Source organism: Notothenia rossii (genome assembly GCF_949606895.1).
Source record: "Notothenia rossii genome assembly, contig: scaffold_116, whole genome shotgun sequence".
Classification (NCBI taxonomy): domain Eukaryota; kingdom Metazoa; phylum Chordata; class Actinopteri; order Perciformes; family Nototheniidae; genus Notothenia; species Notothenia rossii.
In genome coordinates this window covers 136,487-157,133 of record NW_027639719.1, presented here as the reverse complement: position 1 = coordinate 157,133, position 20,647 = coordinate 136,487, and the positions used below count along the sequence as shown (strand labels likewise).

Genomic DNA, 20,647 nt, shown 5'->3' with positions numbered 1-20,647 from the left:
TGAACCAGGAATAAATGTTTGCAAGGCAGGGAAAGTGTTCCTGCAGCCCCTCCATAACGGTAATAATGATTAGAAATGATTTCCAGGGCAGAAATCGTTTTTTAAATGTGGAAAAAAATATGTTAAACTGTTTAAAAAGCACAAAGTGATTTGAGTGCAGTTCTCATGTGTCCCCACAGGAGGGCGCGTCGTCCCAGGGAGCACAGTGCATGGTGACAAGGTACGATTTATACCCTAAAATAGCATGCTAAGTGTGGGTGGATTAGTTTCAAAGCATGCACACTCTGCTCGTGTCAGACTTCCATCAAATAGACCGGGGAAAACACCTCTCATTAGCCCCTCACAGACCACCAAAGGACGGACTAAGCAGCTCCAGCACGGCTCCCTCACATGGAGCTCAGGTTATTTCATACCTCCAGGAGAGGGACCGGGAAAACCACCTCTCTGTAGCCCCTGACAGAGCCCCAAAGGACGGACTAAGGACCTCCGGCAACAGTGGCACTTCCATAACCTCGTGCACCGTGAGACCCCGGGCCCCCGGACTTAAGCACTCCCCCACGGACTAAACCCAGATGTTCACAACCTGCAGAATCTCATGCCCCTGGTCACCTTTAAGGGGGGGTGGATTTTGCGGTGCTTTACCGTCCGAACACAAGCATCAATATTCGTCCTCCTTCACAGCAGCAGCAGCAGCAGCAGCAGCAGCAGCAGCAGCAGCAGCAGCAGCAGCAGCAGCACCTGCCCTGCTGGAGGTTCACACTTTAACTTATTTGTATTCGTTTTTTTTTGTTCCCCTCCTCTGCCTTACACATCCTCCCACGCTCGAGCACTCCTCACTCGGACTAAACCCCTCCATGCACACCGCCAGAACCAGAACCTCACGCCCCTGGTGACCTTAAAGGTGTTTGTCTTTGTTTGTTTTTGTACTCCACATAGACAGGCAGGTGTTCAGCACCACGGACAGAGCGGGCCCGCTGCTGCTGCTGCTGCTGGAAGGTGGAACACTTTGAGTCTTTTTATTTTCTCTTTTCTCCCTGCTCCTGCACACACCTTTTGTTACCCTCCTCTGCCTTACACATCCTCCCACGCTCGAGCACTCCTCACTCGGACTAAACCCAGATGTTCACACCCTACAGAACTTCATGCCCCTGGTTACCCTAAAGGGGTGGATTTTGCGGTGCTTTACCGTCCGCACATCGGCATACATATTCGGCCTTATTCATGACACTACCACCCCTTCTTTGGAGGATATTGCTGGATATAATTTAACATGGAACCTCTCCTGGAAATGCACAGAGTATGTCCATTTCCAGGAGAGGTTACATGTTAAATTATATCCTGCAAAATGACAGGCACTGTATTTGCCCCTGGGAACCTTCAAGGTTATACTAATGTTTTTTTTTTATTTTTTATTTAATTATCACACCACTTTTACAAAAACAGTATACAAAATAAACATAATAACAACATGATTAACAGGGGCCTGGGGGCCATATTAGCCGTCTAACTTGTACAGTGCACCGGGGAAAAAAGGTTGAGTCCACGGCCCCTTTCCCCTCATCAGGAGTACCAATCGGTCCTGAAGAAGAGGTATCGCTGCTCTCCGCCCCTGAATCCTCTTCGGAGGTAGCTGACGGTGGTAGACCTCCTTCTGATGATGATGCTGCTGCTGCAGCTGCTGCCGCCGCCCTGAACATGGAGCGGATCTTCAATGCCTCCTTTATTCCAGGCGTATTCGCGTAGAACCGGTCTGCAGTGCTTACGTCGTGGCACATAAACCTAGCCAGAATCGACCTGCTTTCTGGATCTTGGTGATGCTTGATATTGTCAGCCAGGGCAGTGCGCAAGATGGTGAAGGTGACGGCTGTTTCTAGCCCAGCATCAGCCCAAGCCCTCTTCAAGTGAGTGTTCAGGTTCTTGGAAGCCTGCTTCCCCGATGTGAAAAGGAAGAATTCACTCTGAGGACCCGACAAGCCCTCTTTTATCCCCATCCACCGCATGACCCAGCTAAACTCCTTTATTGTAAGCACCAGCTGTGCTTCACCAAATGTCTTGGCAGTCTTGTGATCCTGCACGTGGATGATGTAGCCCTCAGCAGTGCCCCTTCTGTCCGCCTCAAAGACCTCCGTGTTGGTCATGTTTGCATACACACCCGGACGGTGGCCATACAGGAGGCTCCAATGGAGGGTTAGATAGCCATATAGCAGGTACTGGGTGATTGAGGTCGGATTGCTAGCCATCAGGTCAAGGAGATCAGGGATGCGCTTCTCAGCGGCCGCCATGGCGGCGAGAAGCTCCGCCTGGCTCGGCAGACGATCCAGCTTGTCCCTCTTCACCTTAAACTGGTGGAGAGTGACAGACTTTTTCAAATCGTTAATGTTGGCTTTCACCTCTCTGATGATGTTGGTCATATCAGACTGGGTGAGCCTGCACCCCCGGAGCTTTGATGCAGACAAGTACCTCAGGAAATGGTTCACAGTCTTCAGGAACAACAGCGATGTTGTGACTGTCCGGCCCGACTCTGAAATATACTTGCTCCAGCCACGGACCCTCTTTGTGTCTTTTAGAAACAGCCAGTCTGACAGCCGGTCAAAACCATGGGCCATGAATACTATGAAGTTCTTTATCCGGCTGACATTGGACATACAATTCTCTTTCCGTTTTACTGTCGGTGCAAGACCCTCACAATGACCTCTGTATGTCTGAATGTACGTCTCCATGCTTTTAGGCAACGTGATTTCACGCATGGTATTCCGCAGTCCCTTCCCAGTGCACCATTGATTTTGGGAAGAGGGCCAGTCCTTAGCCAGATTAGCTTTCAGCTTATTGGAGACAGACGCACGGGTCTTCTGGCATACAGGGGTCTCACTACAGGAGGCTTCTACGGACCGCATGACAGTCTTCATCGGGGTCTTGCTTCCGGAGGCTTCTGGGGACCGCATCACAGACTTGAGAGGGATCTCACTCGCAGAGGCTTCTATGGACCGCATGACAGTCTTCACTGGGGTCTCACTACCGGAGGCTTCTGGGGACCACATGACAGTCTTCACTGGGGTCTTGCTTCCGGAGGCTTCTGGGGACCGCATCACAGACTTGAGAGGGATCTCACTCGCAGAGGCTTCTATGGACCGCATGACAGTCTTCACTGGGGTCTCACTACCGGAGGCTTCTGGGGACCACATGACAGTCTTCACTGGGGTCTTGCTTCCGGAGGCTTCTGGGGACCGCATCACAGACTTGAGAGGGGTCTCACTACCGGAGGCTTTGTCGGACCGCATGACAGTCTTCACCGGGGTCTTGCTTCCGGAGGCTTCTGGGGACCGCATGACAGTCTTCACCGGGGTCTCACTACCGGAGGCTTTGTCGGACCGCATGACAGTCTTCACCGGGGTCTTGCTTCCGGAGGCTTCTGGGGACCGCATCACAGACTTGAGAGGGATCTCACTCGCAGAGGCTTCTATGGACCGCATGACAGTCTTCACTGGGGTCTCACTACCGGAGGCTTCTGGGGACCACATGACAGTCTTCACTGGGATCTTGCTTCCGGAGGCTTCTGGGGACCGCATCACAGACTTGAGAGGGATCTCACTCGCAGAGGCTTCTATGGACCGCATGACAGTCTTCACTGGGGTCTCACTACCGGAGGCTTCTGGGGACCACATGACAGTCTTCACTGGGGTCTTGCTTCCGGAGGCTTCTGGGGACCGCATCACAGACTTGAGAGGGGTCTCACTACCGGAGGCTTTGTCGGACCACATGACAGTCTTCACCGGGGTCTTGCTTCCGGAGGCTTCTGGGGACCGCATGACAGTCTTCACCGGGGTCTCACTACCGGAGGCTTTGTCGGACCGCATGACAGTCTTCACCGGGGTCTTGCTTCCGGAGGCTTCTGGGGACCGCATCACAGACTTGAGGGGGGTCTCACTCGCAGAGGCTTCTATGGACCGCATGACAGTCTTCACCGGGGTCTTGAGAGGGGTATTGCTGCCGGAGGCTACTGAGTTCATGTCGGGGGTACTTGGGATTGCTACGCCCTTAAATCGTATACATACTTCATCTTCCTCAAGCAGAGCAGCAGTGGCATTCTGCTTCCTGGGTTTTAGACCCTGTTTTAGCCTGGAGCGCAGGGTCTTCACCTCATCAATGAGGGCATCCTTCTGAGCCCTCAATGCCACATTGTCCAGCCTCACCTGCATGCAGTCCTCTTCGTCACACTCGGTATGTGGGGAGAAGGGTGGAGGGTGCACCGGGTATTCCTCCTCATTGTCTATATCCAATGATGTAGCCATTCCAATGATGGGATTAGTCTCTCGGAGGTCATGGAGCAACTGCAGGGCCACACTATGCTTCAGCCTTGCCATGACCTGATGTGCCTCATCTCGGGAGAACTCAGGGTGGTCACGAGTTACATGACGGTGTAGTTTCCTCCCAGCATACGAACACCCTGTGATGGGACAGGGTTTGGTCCGAACATTTATTCTACCACTGGCCATTTTAAGAATGATGCCTCTTTCATCCAGGTTCCGCACTGCATGTTTGTGCTTAAGGTGCTTATTCAAAGCCAGATAGCGGAGGCTGCACACCGGGCATTCGGTCAACATCCTTCCAAAAACACACACAATGAATTCTATTTAAATGGTTTTCTGTTTCTCCGTTTATATGCGTTAGCCAACTGCTGATTGCAACCATGGGTCCGATGCTTCAATGCAGGGAACACGGACCAAGGGGAGGACTTGGGTTACCACCTGGTTAAAATGGTCCCACCTCCGCACCAACGCGACTGGCGATGGGTCCGATACATTGATTGTTTTTTGTTTCATGGTTCTGCCACGAGCTCACAAGACAGTTTTGGGTACAAAACGTGGGGGTAACAGTACCTCCGGGCGCTCCGTCCCGCTCCGGCTTTCGCCGCAGCGGGGGGAGGAGGCATTGAACCCCTCGCACCTGCCCCCGGAGGAGGCAGGGGAGTCAGGTACCCGGAGGCGCACGGTGGACGGCCAGGGCGAGACCGCCACACCGCACTGGAGTCAGAGTTCCGAGTTTTTCGAGCCAGGTCCCGGTGAAACGCAGTACGGAGCACCCGGCAGGAACCTCCAGCAGACCCCCCCGCGCGGTTCCCTCGTCCCTCGGAAGAGGCGGAGAGGTGGGTGTTTTTCATCTGCTGGCGGACTGCCGGGGAGAACGTGCTGCTCGGGAGCCAGGCTCAGAGTTAGTGGAAGTGAGAGCCTGTGCACCTGCCTTTTACAGCAGGCACGCGCTGGTATCGGGGTGGGGAGAGAAGGTAGATGCAGAGGCTGCAGAAACAGCCAGAGCCTTTCCCCTCTAACACACACCTCATTTGGTTCATGAGCACTGGGCAGAGTCCCCTGTCAACTCTCCTTATATTCCTCCGGAGACCAGTTGGGAAATGGCAGCATCCCACTTCGCCCTGTAGACCATATCGTTAAATGAGCTCAGTAATGTACTGCACAACATCACATGGGTAAAATGAGCTATATCATGCACTGCGAAATCACATTTGGTTTATTTCCAAAAAGCCTGGAAAAAACACATATCCATCATGTCCTGTAAAATATCATTCTTTGTTTATGTCCGCTCCAGGATTACCCGTAGTTTGGATGAACCGACCGCCAAGCACCGGAAGCTGGACCCGGGGAGGAGGCCCTCCGATGGCGGGTCAAATTTGATGATACCGCAGCTGGCTGGACACTAGCCGTAGAAGAACACCTGGGCGGGACCAGGCATGTCCCTCTTTGCAGACAAGCATATGCGCTCCCAGGAGCAGAGTCAAACCCACAGTTTGGAGGAACCGACCGCCAGAGCACCGGCACGAAGCCGGGCCGGCGGAGGCCTTCCGATGGCGGGTCACGTTTGCCATTCGATCAATGTCTTTGCAGACAAGCATATATGTGGTTGTTGGACACTAGCCGTAGAAGAACACCTGGGCGGGACCAGGCATGTCCCTCTTTGCAGACAAGCATATGCGCTCCCAGGAGCAGAGTCAAACCCGCAGTTTGGAAGAACCGACCGCCAGAGCACCGGCACGAAGCCGGGCCGGCGGAGGCCTTCCGATGGCGGGTCACGTTTGCCATTCGATCAATGTCTTTGCAGACAAGCATATATGTGGTTGTTACGCAGGATCAAACAGGTAGTTTGATGAAGTAGGGTCCTGTGCCCGGAGCAAGGCCAATTGCTGAATGCCGCAGCCGACTAAGGCCGCTATGCCACAGTGGAGGATGAGAGAAACAGGTGTTTGTTTTGCATTCCGTGGCAAAGAGGGGAGGTGGAACTTCCACCCCGCTACGGAACCTGTGGTGGGACCCCTGAGTCAGACGGTTCGTCTTGGAAACGCTTTATATCGGTCGGCCTGGGAGGTAAGAGACACGCAGGGTAACGGACACGCAGGGTTACCCCCACGCAGCCCACGCAACACGGAGGAGGCAGGGGAGTCTGGTACCCGGAGGCGCATGGCCGCAACACCGCACTGGAGTCAGGGTTTCGAGTTTTTCGAGCCAGGTCCCAGTGAACGCAAGACTCCAGCAGGAGCCTCCAGCAGACCCCCCCGACGTTTCCCTCGTCCCTCCCGGCCATCAGAGTCGAACCCGCAGTTCGGAGGAACCGACCGCCAGAGCACCGGCACGAGGCCGGGCCGGCGGAGGCCCTCCGATGGCGGGTCGCGTTTGCCATTCGATCAGTGAGAAATCAGAAGAGGAAGGGGGAAAAAAAAGACTAACTTGTCTTTTTGGAGTTCCATCAAAAATGGGTGAAAATGAAAAAATGTATCCGAGAATAGTGCCCCATAAGGCGGGTAAAGTCCCCTGTCAACTCCCCTCACCTTCCTCCACACTCTGAAAAAGTCAGAGTTATTTTTTGGAGAACCATCAAAAATGGGTGAAAATGAAAAAATGTATCCGAGAATAGTGCCCCATAAGGCGGGTAAAGTCCCCTGTCAACTCCCCTCACCTTCCTCCACACTCTGAAAAAGTCAGAGTTATTTTTTGGAGAACCATCAAAAAGGGCTAAAAGTGTTGAAATGTATCCGAGAATAGTGCCCCATAAGGCGGATAAAGTCCCCTGTCAACTCCCCTCACCTTCCTCCAGAGCCCAGTTCAAAAACTTTAAGTTTGGTAAGAACCATGCTGGGGGGTCTCCAGGCAACAAAATGTATCCGAGCCAAAGTGCACATACAGCGGATGAATTCCTCCATGAAGTTACACAGCCGTTTTTTTTCTGAGTCCTCTCAAAAACCGGGTTTCCGATTTCGTGCAGAAGGTAGCTTGTAAAACATGAACGGTTTTTTACAACGGAGGAGGGGAAGTCTGGATTCCCCTCTCCGTTGTACCTTGCAACGGGGGAGGGGAAAAGTGTTCGGCGCTTCGTCCCGAAGCGCCGAACACTTTTCCCCTTCTCCAATTTTCAGATCCCCTCTCCCATGTAATTTTAAAAGTTCATTTTTTGATTATTTTAACATATAATTGACCGTTTTCTTTCATTTTTTTTTCATTCCACGGGTGGGGGCCTATGGCAGGCTGCCTATGAGCTCCCAAATTTGGCCCGGATCATCAGGGATTTGTGGGATAAGCTCCATAAACTGACAAAGTCATCCAAATATGTCGCTTTTATAGCCCAAAGATATATCATGCAAATACATTAAAATAGGAAAAAGGTACGATTGTGCTCGGCATTAACCGGAATTTGATTTATATAGCCCCCAAAAAATGATTAAAAATCATTTTCGTGGGGAAAAGTGTTAAAACGCCTGATTAAAGCATTTGCGGGACACCAGCGAGCTCCAGACTATGTGCATTGTGTCGGGGACCCTGGAGAACGATAAGACCCATCATTTAAATACAAAACCCACCATTAAAAGTCACTTTTAGGGGCAAAAAACAGCCTCTGTCCACTTCGTTAACAAACTGATAGGCAAATGGACAAAAGTGTGATTAAAGCATTTGCGGGACCCCAGCGAGCTCCAGACTATGTGCATTGTGTCGGGGACCCTGGAGAACGATAAGACCCATCATTTAAATACAAAACCCACCATTAAAAGTCACTTTTAGGGGCAAAAAACAGCCTCTGTCCACTTCGTTAACAAACTGATAGGCAAATGGACAAAAGTGTGATTAAAGCATTTGCGGGACCCCAGCGAGCTCCAGACTAGTTGCATTGTGTAGGGGACCCTCCGCAATGATAAGACCAATCATTTAAATACAAAAAACACAATTAAAAGTCACTTTTAAGGGCAAAAAACAGCCTCTGTCCACTTCGTTAACAAACTGATTGGCAAATGGACAAAAGTGTGATTAAAGCATTTGCGGGACCCCAGCGAGCTCCAGACTATGTGCATTGTGTCAGGGACCCTGGAGAATGATAAGACCCATCATTTAAATGCAAAACCCATCATTAAAAGTCACTTTTAGGGGCAAAAAACTGCCTCTGTCCACTTCGTTAACAAACTGATAGGCAAATGGACAGAAGGGGGAACACGGCCCAGCCGCTGCTCCGCTGCTTCAGACTATGTGCATTGTGTCGGGGAGCCAGGTCAAACCCCTCCATGCACACCGCCAGAACCAGAACCTCACGACCCTGGTGACCTTAAAGGTGTTGTCTTTGTTTGTTTTTGTATTCCACATAGACAGGCTGGGGTTCAGCACCACGCACAGAGCCTACCCGCTACCTCCAGGGCGCATCACCACATTTTACAAGCCAGGAAAGGTGCATGGATCCTGGGTAAACATTGATTAAGTGTTTTTAAATGTGTGGAACAGTGTTTTGTCACTTTCAAAACTCTCCTGTCATTGACCGGAGAATTTGGGTCGATGTTGTATTCAATCTGGCCATTAATATTCCAGTGAGACGAAGTACGTACATTGACCGGAGTGATCCCATGTTAATGTTGTCCAAATACCGGAACATTCCCTAACCCTGGGTGTTTTAGCCTGTCATTTTGCAGGATATAATTTAACATGTAACCTCTCCTGGAAATTGACATATTCTGTGCATTTCCAGGAGAGGTTCCATGTTAAATTATATCCTGCAAAATGACAGGCTACAACTCTCTTCCAGACGTTTAAAAACACTTTTCCGACTATTTTAAACAACTTTTCCCCGCCTTTCAAACACTTGTTCCTGGGTTATAGCCTGTCATTTTGCAGGATATAATTTAACATGGAATCTCTCCTGGAAATGGACATACAGGACTGTCTCAGAAAATTAGAATATTGTGATAAAGTTCTTTATTTTCTGTAATGCAATTAAAAAAAGAAAAATGTCATACATTCTGGATTCATTACAAATCAACTGAAATATTGCAAGCCTTTTATTATTTTAATATTGCTGATTATGGCATACAGCTTAAGAAAACTCAAAAATCCTATCTCAAAAAATTAGAATAGTTCCTCAGACCAAGTAAAAAAAAAAGATTTATAACAGCAAAACACAATCAAACATTTGAAAATGTCCATTAATGCACTCAGTACTTGGTTGGGAATCCTTTTGCACGGATTACTGCATCAATGCGGCGTGGCATGGAGGCAATCAGCCTGTGGCATTGCTGAGGTGTTATGGATGCCCAGGATGCTTCAATAGCGGCCTTTTGCTCATTAGCATTGTTGGGTCTGGTGTCTTTCAGCTTCTTCTTCACAATACCCCACATATTCTCTATGGGGTTCAGGTCAGGGGAATTTGCAGGCCAATCGAGGACAGTAATGCCATGGTCAGTACACCAGTTACTGGTGGTTTTGGCACTGTGGGCAGGTGCCAGATCATGCTGGAAAATGAATTCCTCATCTCCATAGAGCTTTTCAGCAGACGGAAGCATGTAGTGCTCTAAAATCTCTTGGTACACAGCTGCATTTACTCTGGGCTTGATGAAACACAGTGGACCAACACCAGCAGCTGACATGGCTCCCCAAACCATCGCTGACTGTGGGAACTTCACACTGGATTTCAAGCAACTTGGATTTTGCTCCTCTCCAGCCTTTCTCCAGACTCTGGCGCCTTGACTTCCAAATGAAATACAAAACTTGCTTTCGTCTGAAAAGAGGACTTTGGACCACTGTGCAACTGTCCAGTGCTTCTTTTCCTTAGCCCAAGTCAGACGCCTCTTCCGTTGTCTTGAGTTCAGAAGTGGCTTGACCATGGGAATACGGCTATTGTAGCCCATTTCCCGGACACGTCTGTGAACAGTGACTTTTGATACCTGGACTCCAGCTTCAGTCCACTGTCTTTGAAGCTCCCCCAAATTCTGGAAGCGACTCTTCTTCACAATGCTGTTAAGGCTGCGGTCATCTCTCTTGGTTGTGCAGCGTTTCCTGCCACATTTCCCCCTTCCAACAGACTTTTTGTGGATGTGCTTTGAAACTGCACTCTGTGAACAGCTTGCTCTTTGAGAAATTTCTTTTTGTGTCTTACCCTCCTGATGGAGGGTGTCAATGACGGTCCTCTGGACAGCAGTCAGATCAGCAGTCTTCCCCATACTTGTGATTTAGTTTACTGAACCAAGCTGAGTGTTTTTCAAGGCTCCGGAAACCCTTGCAGGTGTTTCGAGTTAATTAGACGATTCAAGTGATTCGTTGAACACCCTACTAGTATACTTTTTCATGATATTCTAATATTTAGAGATAGGATATTTGAGTTTTCTTAAGCTGTATGCCATAATCAGCAATATTAAAATAATAAAAGGCTTGCAATATTTCAGTTGATTTGTAATGAATCCAGAATGTATGACATTTTTTTTTTTTAATTGCATTACAGAAAATAAAGAACTTTATCACAATATTCTAATTTTCTGAGACAGTCCTGTACATATAAGACTAACATTCCTGACAATATATCTCAATAGTCATCTTTTCTGGTGTAAATGCCTTTTTAATAATAACATTTTTGAATGGAACATTCTCAACACGAATGCATCAATCCAAATAAATATAACTTAAATATGTGGGAAAATACTGTGTTTGAAATGTATAATTGAAATGAGATGTTAGCTTTTTGTTTTGATATATATATATATATATATATATATATATATATATATATATATATATTGTATTCCAGTCTCCCTTCAGATATGTTAAGTGGCATGTAATTCAACACAATGCTGCTCACCTCCTTCAAAGTGAAATTAAAAACCTCTGCATTTTCTATATAGATATTAACATTACTTAATGTCAGCTTCGTAAAAAAAAAACATAAAAAATATTATTTACAATGGACTACGCTTAGCTAACAGACTAATTTCCACCACTCATGGACCACACTCACCTTTTCTCTTGAAATACTGGGTGACATACTGTCTTCCTTTAGTCCCCCTCTCTTTTCTTTCTCTCCTTTCTTTTGGTTTTTGAAAGCCTGACTTTGTGAGTCATTGTGACATGGTGTTTTACCCTTAAAAAAAGGGAAATAGTGAGTGAAAGAAGTGAAGACATACAATCACACACAGGGTATATGCAGGAATCCTGAAGTCAAATTTAATACCTTTTAAGACCTTTTTTAAGACCCTTTCCATACATTTTAAGACCTCATTCCAACTTTGAGTTCTAACCGGTTACATTGGCTACACACTTTACCTCACATTTACTATATTGATAGTAAGATAGCAAAACTAAACAGAGTGCAGACAGACTACTGAAGCCTCCTTTCCACATGAACTTCAACCTCTCTGTGAAGGTCAGGTTTAATGCAGTATGCTGCTTTTTTGCTTATGTAGACTCTGTGTTCTTTCATTCCAGTAAAACTCCTCAGAAACCATTAGAAACCAGTATTTGACCAATAAACAAAACAATTGACAAAAACTTTGAACTATGAAATATGTTAAACTTTGGTGAGCTTCAGCGGGGTAATGCCATATAGGAGCACCCTCTCAAATACCCAGGGGTTAAATTGGGCTGGGGCTGTCCGGGGCTAAGCCCTGGCACATAGGACGATGCTCTGACATCATCACCCTCACACATTTGTCATATGTTTACAAAAAAGGATATATATGTTATGATTTTTTTCGTTCTTAATATAGACTATATTTAGGGTCGATTTGTGTTGACTTTACTTTAAAATAGCAGATCTCTGTGACCGGATATAGTTTGGCTTAGACCCCGGCCCCACGAGGACGCATACGCAAGCGCAAAAAAGGCTTCCGTTCACACGCATTCGATTCATTAACGTGTCCGTTCACACTAGACCGCTGGAAATGCTGGAAACGAGGCCTGTAAGTGGCGCTGCTGCCTCCCGAAATACACCAAAAGCAGTGAAGAAGACCCCGGAGCATGGTTGCCCTTCTGTTTATTCTCCGCGGTGGACGGCGTGTTCTCCTGCTGTATATCTCTCCGGTAGTCCACAGCAGATGAAAAACACCCACCTCACCGCCTCTTCCAAGGAACGAGGGGACCGTGCGGCAGTTTCCGTAAAAAAAATGTTCCGCCGGTCAACATGTCCGTTAAAGTTTAAATCTTCCGTACAAAATTAGAAAAGTGCCGGTCAGAGGTCTTCTTTGTTATTTATTGAGCTTTCAAAGAAATTGATAACGACTCTGTTCTCTGTATAATAATATAAGAATATTTAATAAACGGTGCCTGCCTCTTTTCCTCCCCCTCTTCTGACAGCCCAGCAGCAGCAGGAGACGCGGGGAGAGGGAGGCGGGCTATTTCATCGTTATCAGAAAATGATCATATAGGGCTTACACACGGAGCCGTTGGACCCCCAGAGCGTTGCGTATGCCGGTCTACCCACCGTGGGACCCGTTACCGTAGTCGCTTAGTTTCCCCCCCCCCCCCCTCCCCCACAGAGCGGAGCAAGGCAACGAAACTTAAAATAATAAGCAGCATTTTACGGCGCGCGCTATGCATGAGGCCGCCTTGGGGGGTTTCCCGACATGTCGTTTCAGTAAATTAAAGGGTGTTTCAATGTTTCATGTTGTCGTTGCTGTGGACCTTCTTAATACCTTGGAAAATGCCGTTTAATACTTTTTAATAGCCTTAATTTTCACTAAATTGATTTATCAACTTTTAATACTTTTTAAGACCCCGCGGACACCCTGAATTATTATCCCTCATTCAGCTTGCTAACGTTAGCTTAAACAAACGTAACATGCAACGTTAGCCTAATCTAAAATGCTCTACTACGGCGTACGTTTCATGTGGCTCGTCAGCGCCGACTCTCCCATCGTTATTTTTTGCAAACTTTGCAGGAGGCTACTCGTGGGCTTGACCCTCGTCTTATCCATGGCTTGTATTTGTCTCCTGCTAGCCAACGCTCGTTGAAACTGCAACCTCCTGGCATACTGTCATCTATCACTTATCAGAATGCCCAGGTCACACACCTAACAAAAGCACTTGCAGGTCGCGCGCATAGCGCGGGAAGGCCGGAGCGGAGCTGTTTTATGTAAAAGCGAAGCAATTAAGCTGGCTCCGACTTCTTTATTTTCTTTTAATCTAAAAAGCGAAGTAAAGCATTTACATTTTCAAGCACTTTATCCCAAATTCAAGCACCATTCCCAAAATTCAAGCACTTCCCCAACCTTGAAAACACCACGTCCAATTTCAAGCATTTTCAAGGATTTCAAGCACCCGTATGAACCCTGTAGAAGCCAACTCCATCGATCACAAGCTGGCTGAAACGTTATCTCCCTCTCCTTCTCATACTCCCTGTCACTCTCCTTTAACTCCTCCGGTGACTTTCTTTTATTTGAAGATTGTTTTTTGCCCGGCGCTTGGCCGGTTACCGCTGGTATTAAAAACATTAATGGCGAATGGTTAGGTGGCACGATAGTCTGTACTAGTGAAGGAGCGCGCTCCCGCTCACGGGAGCCTGCTCGCGTGCGCTCCGCAGCAAACAGCTGTTTGCTTTTCACCCAACAACGAAAAACGACTCACAAAACGCTATGTTGTAGCGTTAATAAACGAAACAGTTTAACTAAATTGCAAGTCAAAATACCAATACCACAGGACAATTCTTTTTTTTAAAGCAATATTTTTAGTGGCCGGAGCGGGCAAGTGGAAAGTACGTTATGCTGGCCCGGGGTGTCTAAATAGTGCTTCCGGGCCAGCGGGTCAATTATAATGTCGAGCCCTGAGTGCCTAGCTTAGCTGCTAATAACATGACAAACGGTCAGATTCAGCGGTACCACAAGGTATACAGCAGCTAGCTTCAATGACCACAAAGTTAGCCAGAGTTAGCAAGAACCTTCCAACAATACAACAAAGTGCAAAATACACACTTTCCTCTCACAACGAACCACGGTGATGTAATACAGATGACATATATAACATGGGTTGATAGATGTATAGTTCTTTGTATACTGTAATTACCTTAAAAAGGGAAATAGTGAGTGAGAGAAGTGAAGACATACAATCACGCAGCTCCCGCCGTCGCTCGAGTGAGGAAGAGCGCAGTGATCCCTCCAACTGGAACCCCAAGGCATTACCAACAGATTAACGCACAATCAGCCCATACAGTAGGATACATCTATCTCTCAGAATAGACTAGTCTTGTCTGTCGCAATGGCACACACGTAAGTATTAGCATCCCTGCTCACATGCTAGAAAGTGCCGTTAGGAGGCGGAGGCGGGACCAAACCATTACATGTAAATAGAGGGGGGTCTACAGAGGCTTTGGGTAATTAACTTTTGGAGGAAAATAAGTTAAATGAATTGTAAGTTTAGTGAGTACATTATCAATATAACGTTATATTAATGTTAATTATTGATGAATGATGAAAGGTTACTTAAACATTTTTTTCTTAATGTTCTAAAATTGTTTAGACCGCGTGGTGAGGGTGTTTGGGGTGGCCAATAGGGTGGACAGGATTCAGCTGGGGGTGGCCATGGCCATTCCCAGCCACCCCCCAGCTCCGCCACTGCTTATAGGGGGACAGTGCTGCTGAGCCTGAAGATGGATATGTTGGTCCTGGCACCAGGGGGAGGGACAACTGATTTAGTATGAATAGCTGATAAACATGTACCTGCATTTAATGTCAGCCAGAAGAGCAGTGAAATTATAAACCTCTGAATTTTCTGTGAAGATATTAACAGTAGCCTACTTAATGTCAGCTTAGTCACATGCTTTCACTCTGCTAGAAAAGTGCTGCGTTTGGAGGCAGGAGTCTTAGGACCAAACCATTACATTTAAATAGAGGGGGGTGTACAGAGGCTTTGGATAATTAACTTTTGGAAGAAAATAAGTTAAATTAATCGTAAGTTTAGTGAGTAGCCTACTACGCAATATAACGTTATATTAATGTTAATTATTTATGAAAGGGTACTTACATTTTTTTTCTTAATGTTCTAAACATTTTGGGGCCCCCTGCTAGTCATGGGCCCTTAGAATCGTCCTAACTTTTCACCCCCTTACGGCGCCCCTGATAACAAGAGCAGTGCATTTTTACAACAGCAAACAATAGCATTTATTATGACTTACCACAAACATTTCCCATCCCATTTCAGATCAAACAGGAACGTTGCTTCTGTGTCACTGTAGTTTTTGGTGTTGGCATCATCCTGGTTTTAAAGTTTGCCCCGGTACTCAAGCACAAACTCTCCTTTTGTGAAAACTTTAGCAGCAAACACACCTCGACCTTTAAAGTAAGAAGAAATCTTTATTACATGATTCACTTAAAAATATGTTTAGTTAGAAGCCATTATATTGCAAGTTAAAAAAAGGAGATCTCAATGTGAATTGAGGTCAAATCTCAAGAGTTAACTTTAATGGTATTGAAGACAACTTTGGAGAAAAGGGCAAGAACCCCTCAGTCTTCTTTCACCTTTCTATCAATAAGCCAATTCAAGTAATTCACAGCACTACAAAACTAACATTTGCTCTTCTCCAACATAGTTTTCCATGCAAAATTATCCAAAAGACTAAGAGCAGCAATAGACAACGCAGGAGACAACAGTGTGACATGCCAATGTACAAGTAGCACCTTCTTATGTTTGTAAAGTAAAGAATATGTCTGTGTTAATCCATATTTAACCCAGTTGGAGCAGAATGAAATCAGATTAAATATTTATTTGAATACAAAGAATTATTAATAAACTACAGCCATGTGGGAAGTTATAATGCAAGGTTTACATATTCACCTGTTTCTGAGACACATGACATTACAAATAATTATCAAAGAAAGTTTTATTTAAATATAGAGGGATATGTTTAAATCACAACAAGTGTTGTAAAAAAAATGAAGACTAAAACATTATAAATAATAACCCAATTGTCCCTATAGATGCTTATATATTATGTATTCAGACTAATAACTTTTTGACTAAAACAGTTATTGGGGTAACTATTTGTATTATTATACATGAACATGCTCAACTTCCATGTGGCCCATTGATATGATGCACAGCCTGACCTTTGTGGAGATGTCTAACAGGCATATGGTGTTTCTTTTGTTTTAAAAACGTGCGTTATACTTTTGTAAGTGGCTTATTACAAAACCTTGAAGTATTGGATTTATCGATGAAGGAATGTTTAGAAAATGTTACCAAATATAACAACATTTGCTTTTTAATAATTGCATAGATTTTTGATTTAAATTATAATACTGCCAGTAACTTTTTGGAGTTAAAACGAACAAAGGAAGCAATGTTGGGATTATGAATTAAGATATTGTGATTTATTTTTGCACTATTTGCTTGTGTTCATTTAAAAACATACAACATTGTAAGCACTTACCTTTAAACTGGTCGATAAAATGCTCTTCAAGACCAGCCTTGTCAGTCCTCAACTTAATGTGCTGTTCAGTATCCTGTTGAGGACCAAGCCGTCTCTTTCTCACTGATCTCTGCATTGTTTTTTTAAATGGTCAGCCATCTCACCTGTTAGACAGAAGAACACTCTTTATTATTAATCACACCCTGATCCTGTTCAGGATATTTCAATGTTTGCAGGTGCACAGCAGTGTCAGTAAGTTCATTTATTCTGAGGTTTAATACTAACCATTGTCACATAACTTATTGAAGCCAATAATATTCCAACTTAATTTATTAAGAAAAGTAATAGCTAGCTAACGTTCTCTTGCTAAAAAAGGTAAAATATCCATTTATTTACACCACTTTTACAGAGAGAAGTGCCACATGACAGCCATAGGTGCACTAAAAGTTTTCGCTTGTACGGCATGATGTCCTGAGAAACTCCCTCTTGAGCTTCTCAACAGGGCATTCAAGCAGTTATTTTTCTGCAGCATCATTTGGGCCCGAGCACGATGTGCTAGGACCCAATGGCGTCCTAGCACAACAAGAAGATAGTAAACATTTATGTTGAGATATTCATGAGTTACCACAGTTAGCTAAATCAAAAACTGTTTCTGAAACTAGATTTGGATCAAAGCAAAGTCCTGGCATTTTTCATTACTGTGGTCTGAACATATCATAAAGGGGTTGCAATGGATTGCATTAAAATTACCCCTTTCAAACATGCACAGTCTCAGAGGGTGTAGAATGATGCCTACAACAACTTGAGTTTAGAGACTAAAAGGTGTTGCACAAATATTTATAAATCACTTCAAGCTATAACCAAACGGGAGGGCCCCATGAGGACAAGAGTGGAAACAAGTGTGTGTGACAGGTTTCTGTAACAATTCCCATCAAGGAGATCCGATTCCTGTCTTGGTATGGGGACTCCATTTCCCTGTGTTTTTTATATTTCTGTTGTAAATTATTGTCTTTTATTGTGATTGTAGTAATGTGTTTTTATTACATGTACAGCACTTTGGCTCGAACAAAAAACGCTTTTAAATGTGCTATATAAATAAAAATGTATTTGATTTGATAGTGAAAGGCACAACATAATGAGATTGTGGAGACAGCTCTATATTACTGAATTACCTCGGGAGAAGAACGGTCTGTTGTGGATGTTTTGAGGGAAGTCAACTCGAAGGGGAGACTCTCCTCCTCAACTGCCTCTGGATAATACTGCTCATTCGTCACCTGGAACTTAGATAAAACAAGAATGCACTAAGAAGATAGTAAATATTTATGTTGAGATAACCCGCTGCTGCAGATACACGCTTTACAACATCAGGAGGATACGTCCCCTCCTGACCCAGAAAGCGACGCAGGTTCTGGTCCAGGCTCTCGTCGTCTCACACCTAGACTACTGCAACTCCCTCCTGGCTGGTCTACCTGCATGTGCCATCCGACCTCTGCAGCTCATCCAGAATGCAGCGGCTCGTCTGGTCTTCAACCTTCCTAAATGTTCCCACACCACACCGCTCCTCCGCTCCCTTCACTGGCTTCCAGTAACTGCTAGAATTTACTTCAAGACACTGGTACTTGCGTACCATGCTGCGAATGGATCTGGCCCTTCCTACATCCAGAACATGGTTAAACCGTACACCCCAGCACGTGCACTCCGCTCTGCATCAGCCAAACAGCTCGCTGCACCCGCACTGCGAGGGGGACCCAAGTTCCCATCACCAAAAACAGGTGGGTTTGCTATCCTGGCTCCAAAATGGTGGAATGAGCTCCCCATTGAAATCAGGACAGCAGAAAGCTTACACATCTTCTTCAGACTGAAAACTCATCTCTTTAGACTCCACTTCGAGCGATACAATTACTAACAAAGCACTTATATACTAACAAAGGACTGGCTTATCTAAAGCCAGTTGAGTAGCACTTGAAATGTTTTAGCTCGATGAAACCTGATGTACTTATATGATTCTGTTTTCTTCAAGTTTGTATCTTCCTGGTCGAACGCACTTATTGTAAGTCGCTTTGGATAAAAGCCTCAGCTAAATGCAATGTAATATTCATGAGCTGCAAACATTAGCTAACTGAAAAGCAAGCAAGGGCATGCAAGTTGTCAGGTGAAATCTGTCAAGTTCTGCTTTTAATTAAATACATCATCAATTAAAGTATCACTCCCCCACTTGCTCATACAGGTAGCAGACCAAACTTATAGCAAATCTGATGAATTCTCCAATACCAGTATAGTTTGCCACATCTGAACCATCTAAAATGACTTGTTAATCGAACAACAAATTAATTAGGTACTATAATTATTTGGAGGGAAACAAAAACATGTGTTAAATCACGTGTTACTTTTGAGTTATATGTTTACCTGTTTGCGCCAAGGCCAGTCTGCATCCCCATAATTGTAGGATATTTCTTCCTCTGGGGCGATGTCTCTAAGGGCAAACAGGCAGAGATGTGGCATCCCATCAAGGACAATGGTTCTCATCTTGCAGTTGGGCGTTTTGTGGTCATCGTTTACAAGCCTACCCAGTGACTTGTCTTCAACCGATGCATCAAGACTTAAATAAATAGAGATTGAATGTTAGTAGTAGAACTTGCATAATTGGTTTGGATATAGTGTGGCGCATTGTCAGTTACATTTAAAAGAAAATCATGAAGAAAAAAAGATTAGACAGACAAGGTCAGGTCAAAAGTTGTACATTTAGTGAATTCAGAGTGTCTAAGATGCACAAGTAGGCGTGTTTGAGTACTCAGTTCCTGTGGCTCACTGCGTTAACGCTCTGATCACGCCCGCTAGGAGCGCATTGAGAGTGAGCAGTGTATGTGTGGACGCAAAAGTTTGGGACGAATTTGGACAAAGTGGAGCAAATAAGACGGTTTTTGCACTTTATTTTTGGACAAACAGCCCCCCAAACAGCTCTGCTGTCGGGGGGGATACTTTCAAACTGTATTTTGTGAACATCAGAGGAGAAAATACGAGGAGCAACAGCGCGAACGCAGCGAGAGTGCTGGAGGAAGCAGGTCAATTGTTTGCTGAGGAAACGGGACAAAGTGATTAAAACAAGCGTTTTAATCGCGATCTTTTCCGGCAAAACCCCCCCCAAACAGCTCAGCTGTCTGGGGGGACAAACATTGAAGGTGCGTTGTGGAGAAAATTGAGAAAAGAACGGAGAATAAGGACGTGAATCCTGGAATGTCTGGAATGTCTGGAATGCGGGGGGCGGCGAAGAAAGCGGAAGAAGCCGAGCTGAATGCAGCGGAACATGCTGGAGAAACGGGAGGAAAACCGACAATGCAGACGGATACTGAGGGCTCTACACAAGGAAAGGATGTAAGAGAGGCGGCCTGCATGATGGGAAATATAAGGAATGAAGAGGAGAAAGCGAAGCTGCTGCTGGAGAGGAAGCTGGATGAGAGGAGCCGGGAGGAAAGAGAGGCGGAAAAAGCCGGACTAATGAAAGGAAAGGCTGGAAAGAAGGGAATTATGGAGAGAGAAGAGGAGATGGGTGCATTTCAATCCGGAACAAGCACAACAACGGCTTCAAAGAGACTGGGAGGAGGACATTGCGGAGCGGAACAGAACCCGGAAGAGGGCGCGAGGAATAGCAGCGGAGGTATTAAGGAACGCGCAGGGAAGAGCGGCGAGGCTCTAAAGACAAGCGGAGGGTCAGAAAATGCACAGGAGAGTGCGCAGAGAAGAACAGAAGAGGAGGAAAGCCGGGAGAACACGGGAGAAGGACAAAAGTTCGTGTATGGAGACGACGGAAGGAAAGAGGAGGGTCCTGGACAAAGAAAGAAAACGGACGGAGAAAAAGAGAGAAACAGTTTGAAACAGTGCAGTAGCCAAGTAAAAGAGAGGGGGGGAAGGGTGGGAGAAGGGAATGAGGACATTAGTTACCGGGCGGATCTGACACTGGCGGTGACGGTGGAGGGGGGCTTGGGAAAGATTACAATGTTGGACA

The 20,647-nt window shown here is 45.8% G+C and overlaps 1 long non-coding RNA gene across 1 annotated transcript; it reads right to left on the bottom strand.

The window, feature by feature from the left end:
- Nucleotides 1-11,375: 11,375 nt before the first annotated feature.
- On the bottom strand, nucleotides 11,376-19,350 carry LOC307027487. The gene is made up of 6 exons (XR_013804665.1): nucleotides 19,051-19,350; nucleotides 17,817-17,924; nucleotides 16,666-16,808; nucleotides 15,412-15,568; nucleotides 14,304-14,399; nucleotides 11,376-11,388 (listed from the first exon to the last, which is right to left on the bottom strand). It is a non-coding gene; the product is annotated as an uncharacterized lncRNA (long non-coding RNA).
- Between the last annotated feature and the right edge of the window lie 1,297 nt (nucleotides 19,351-20,647).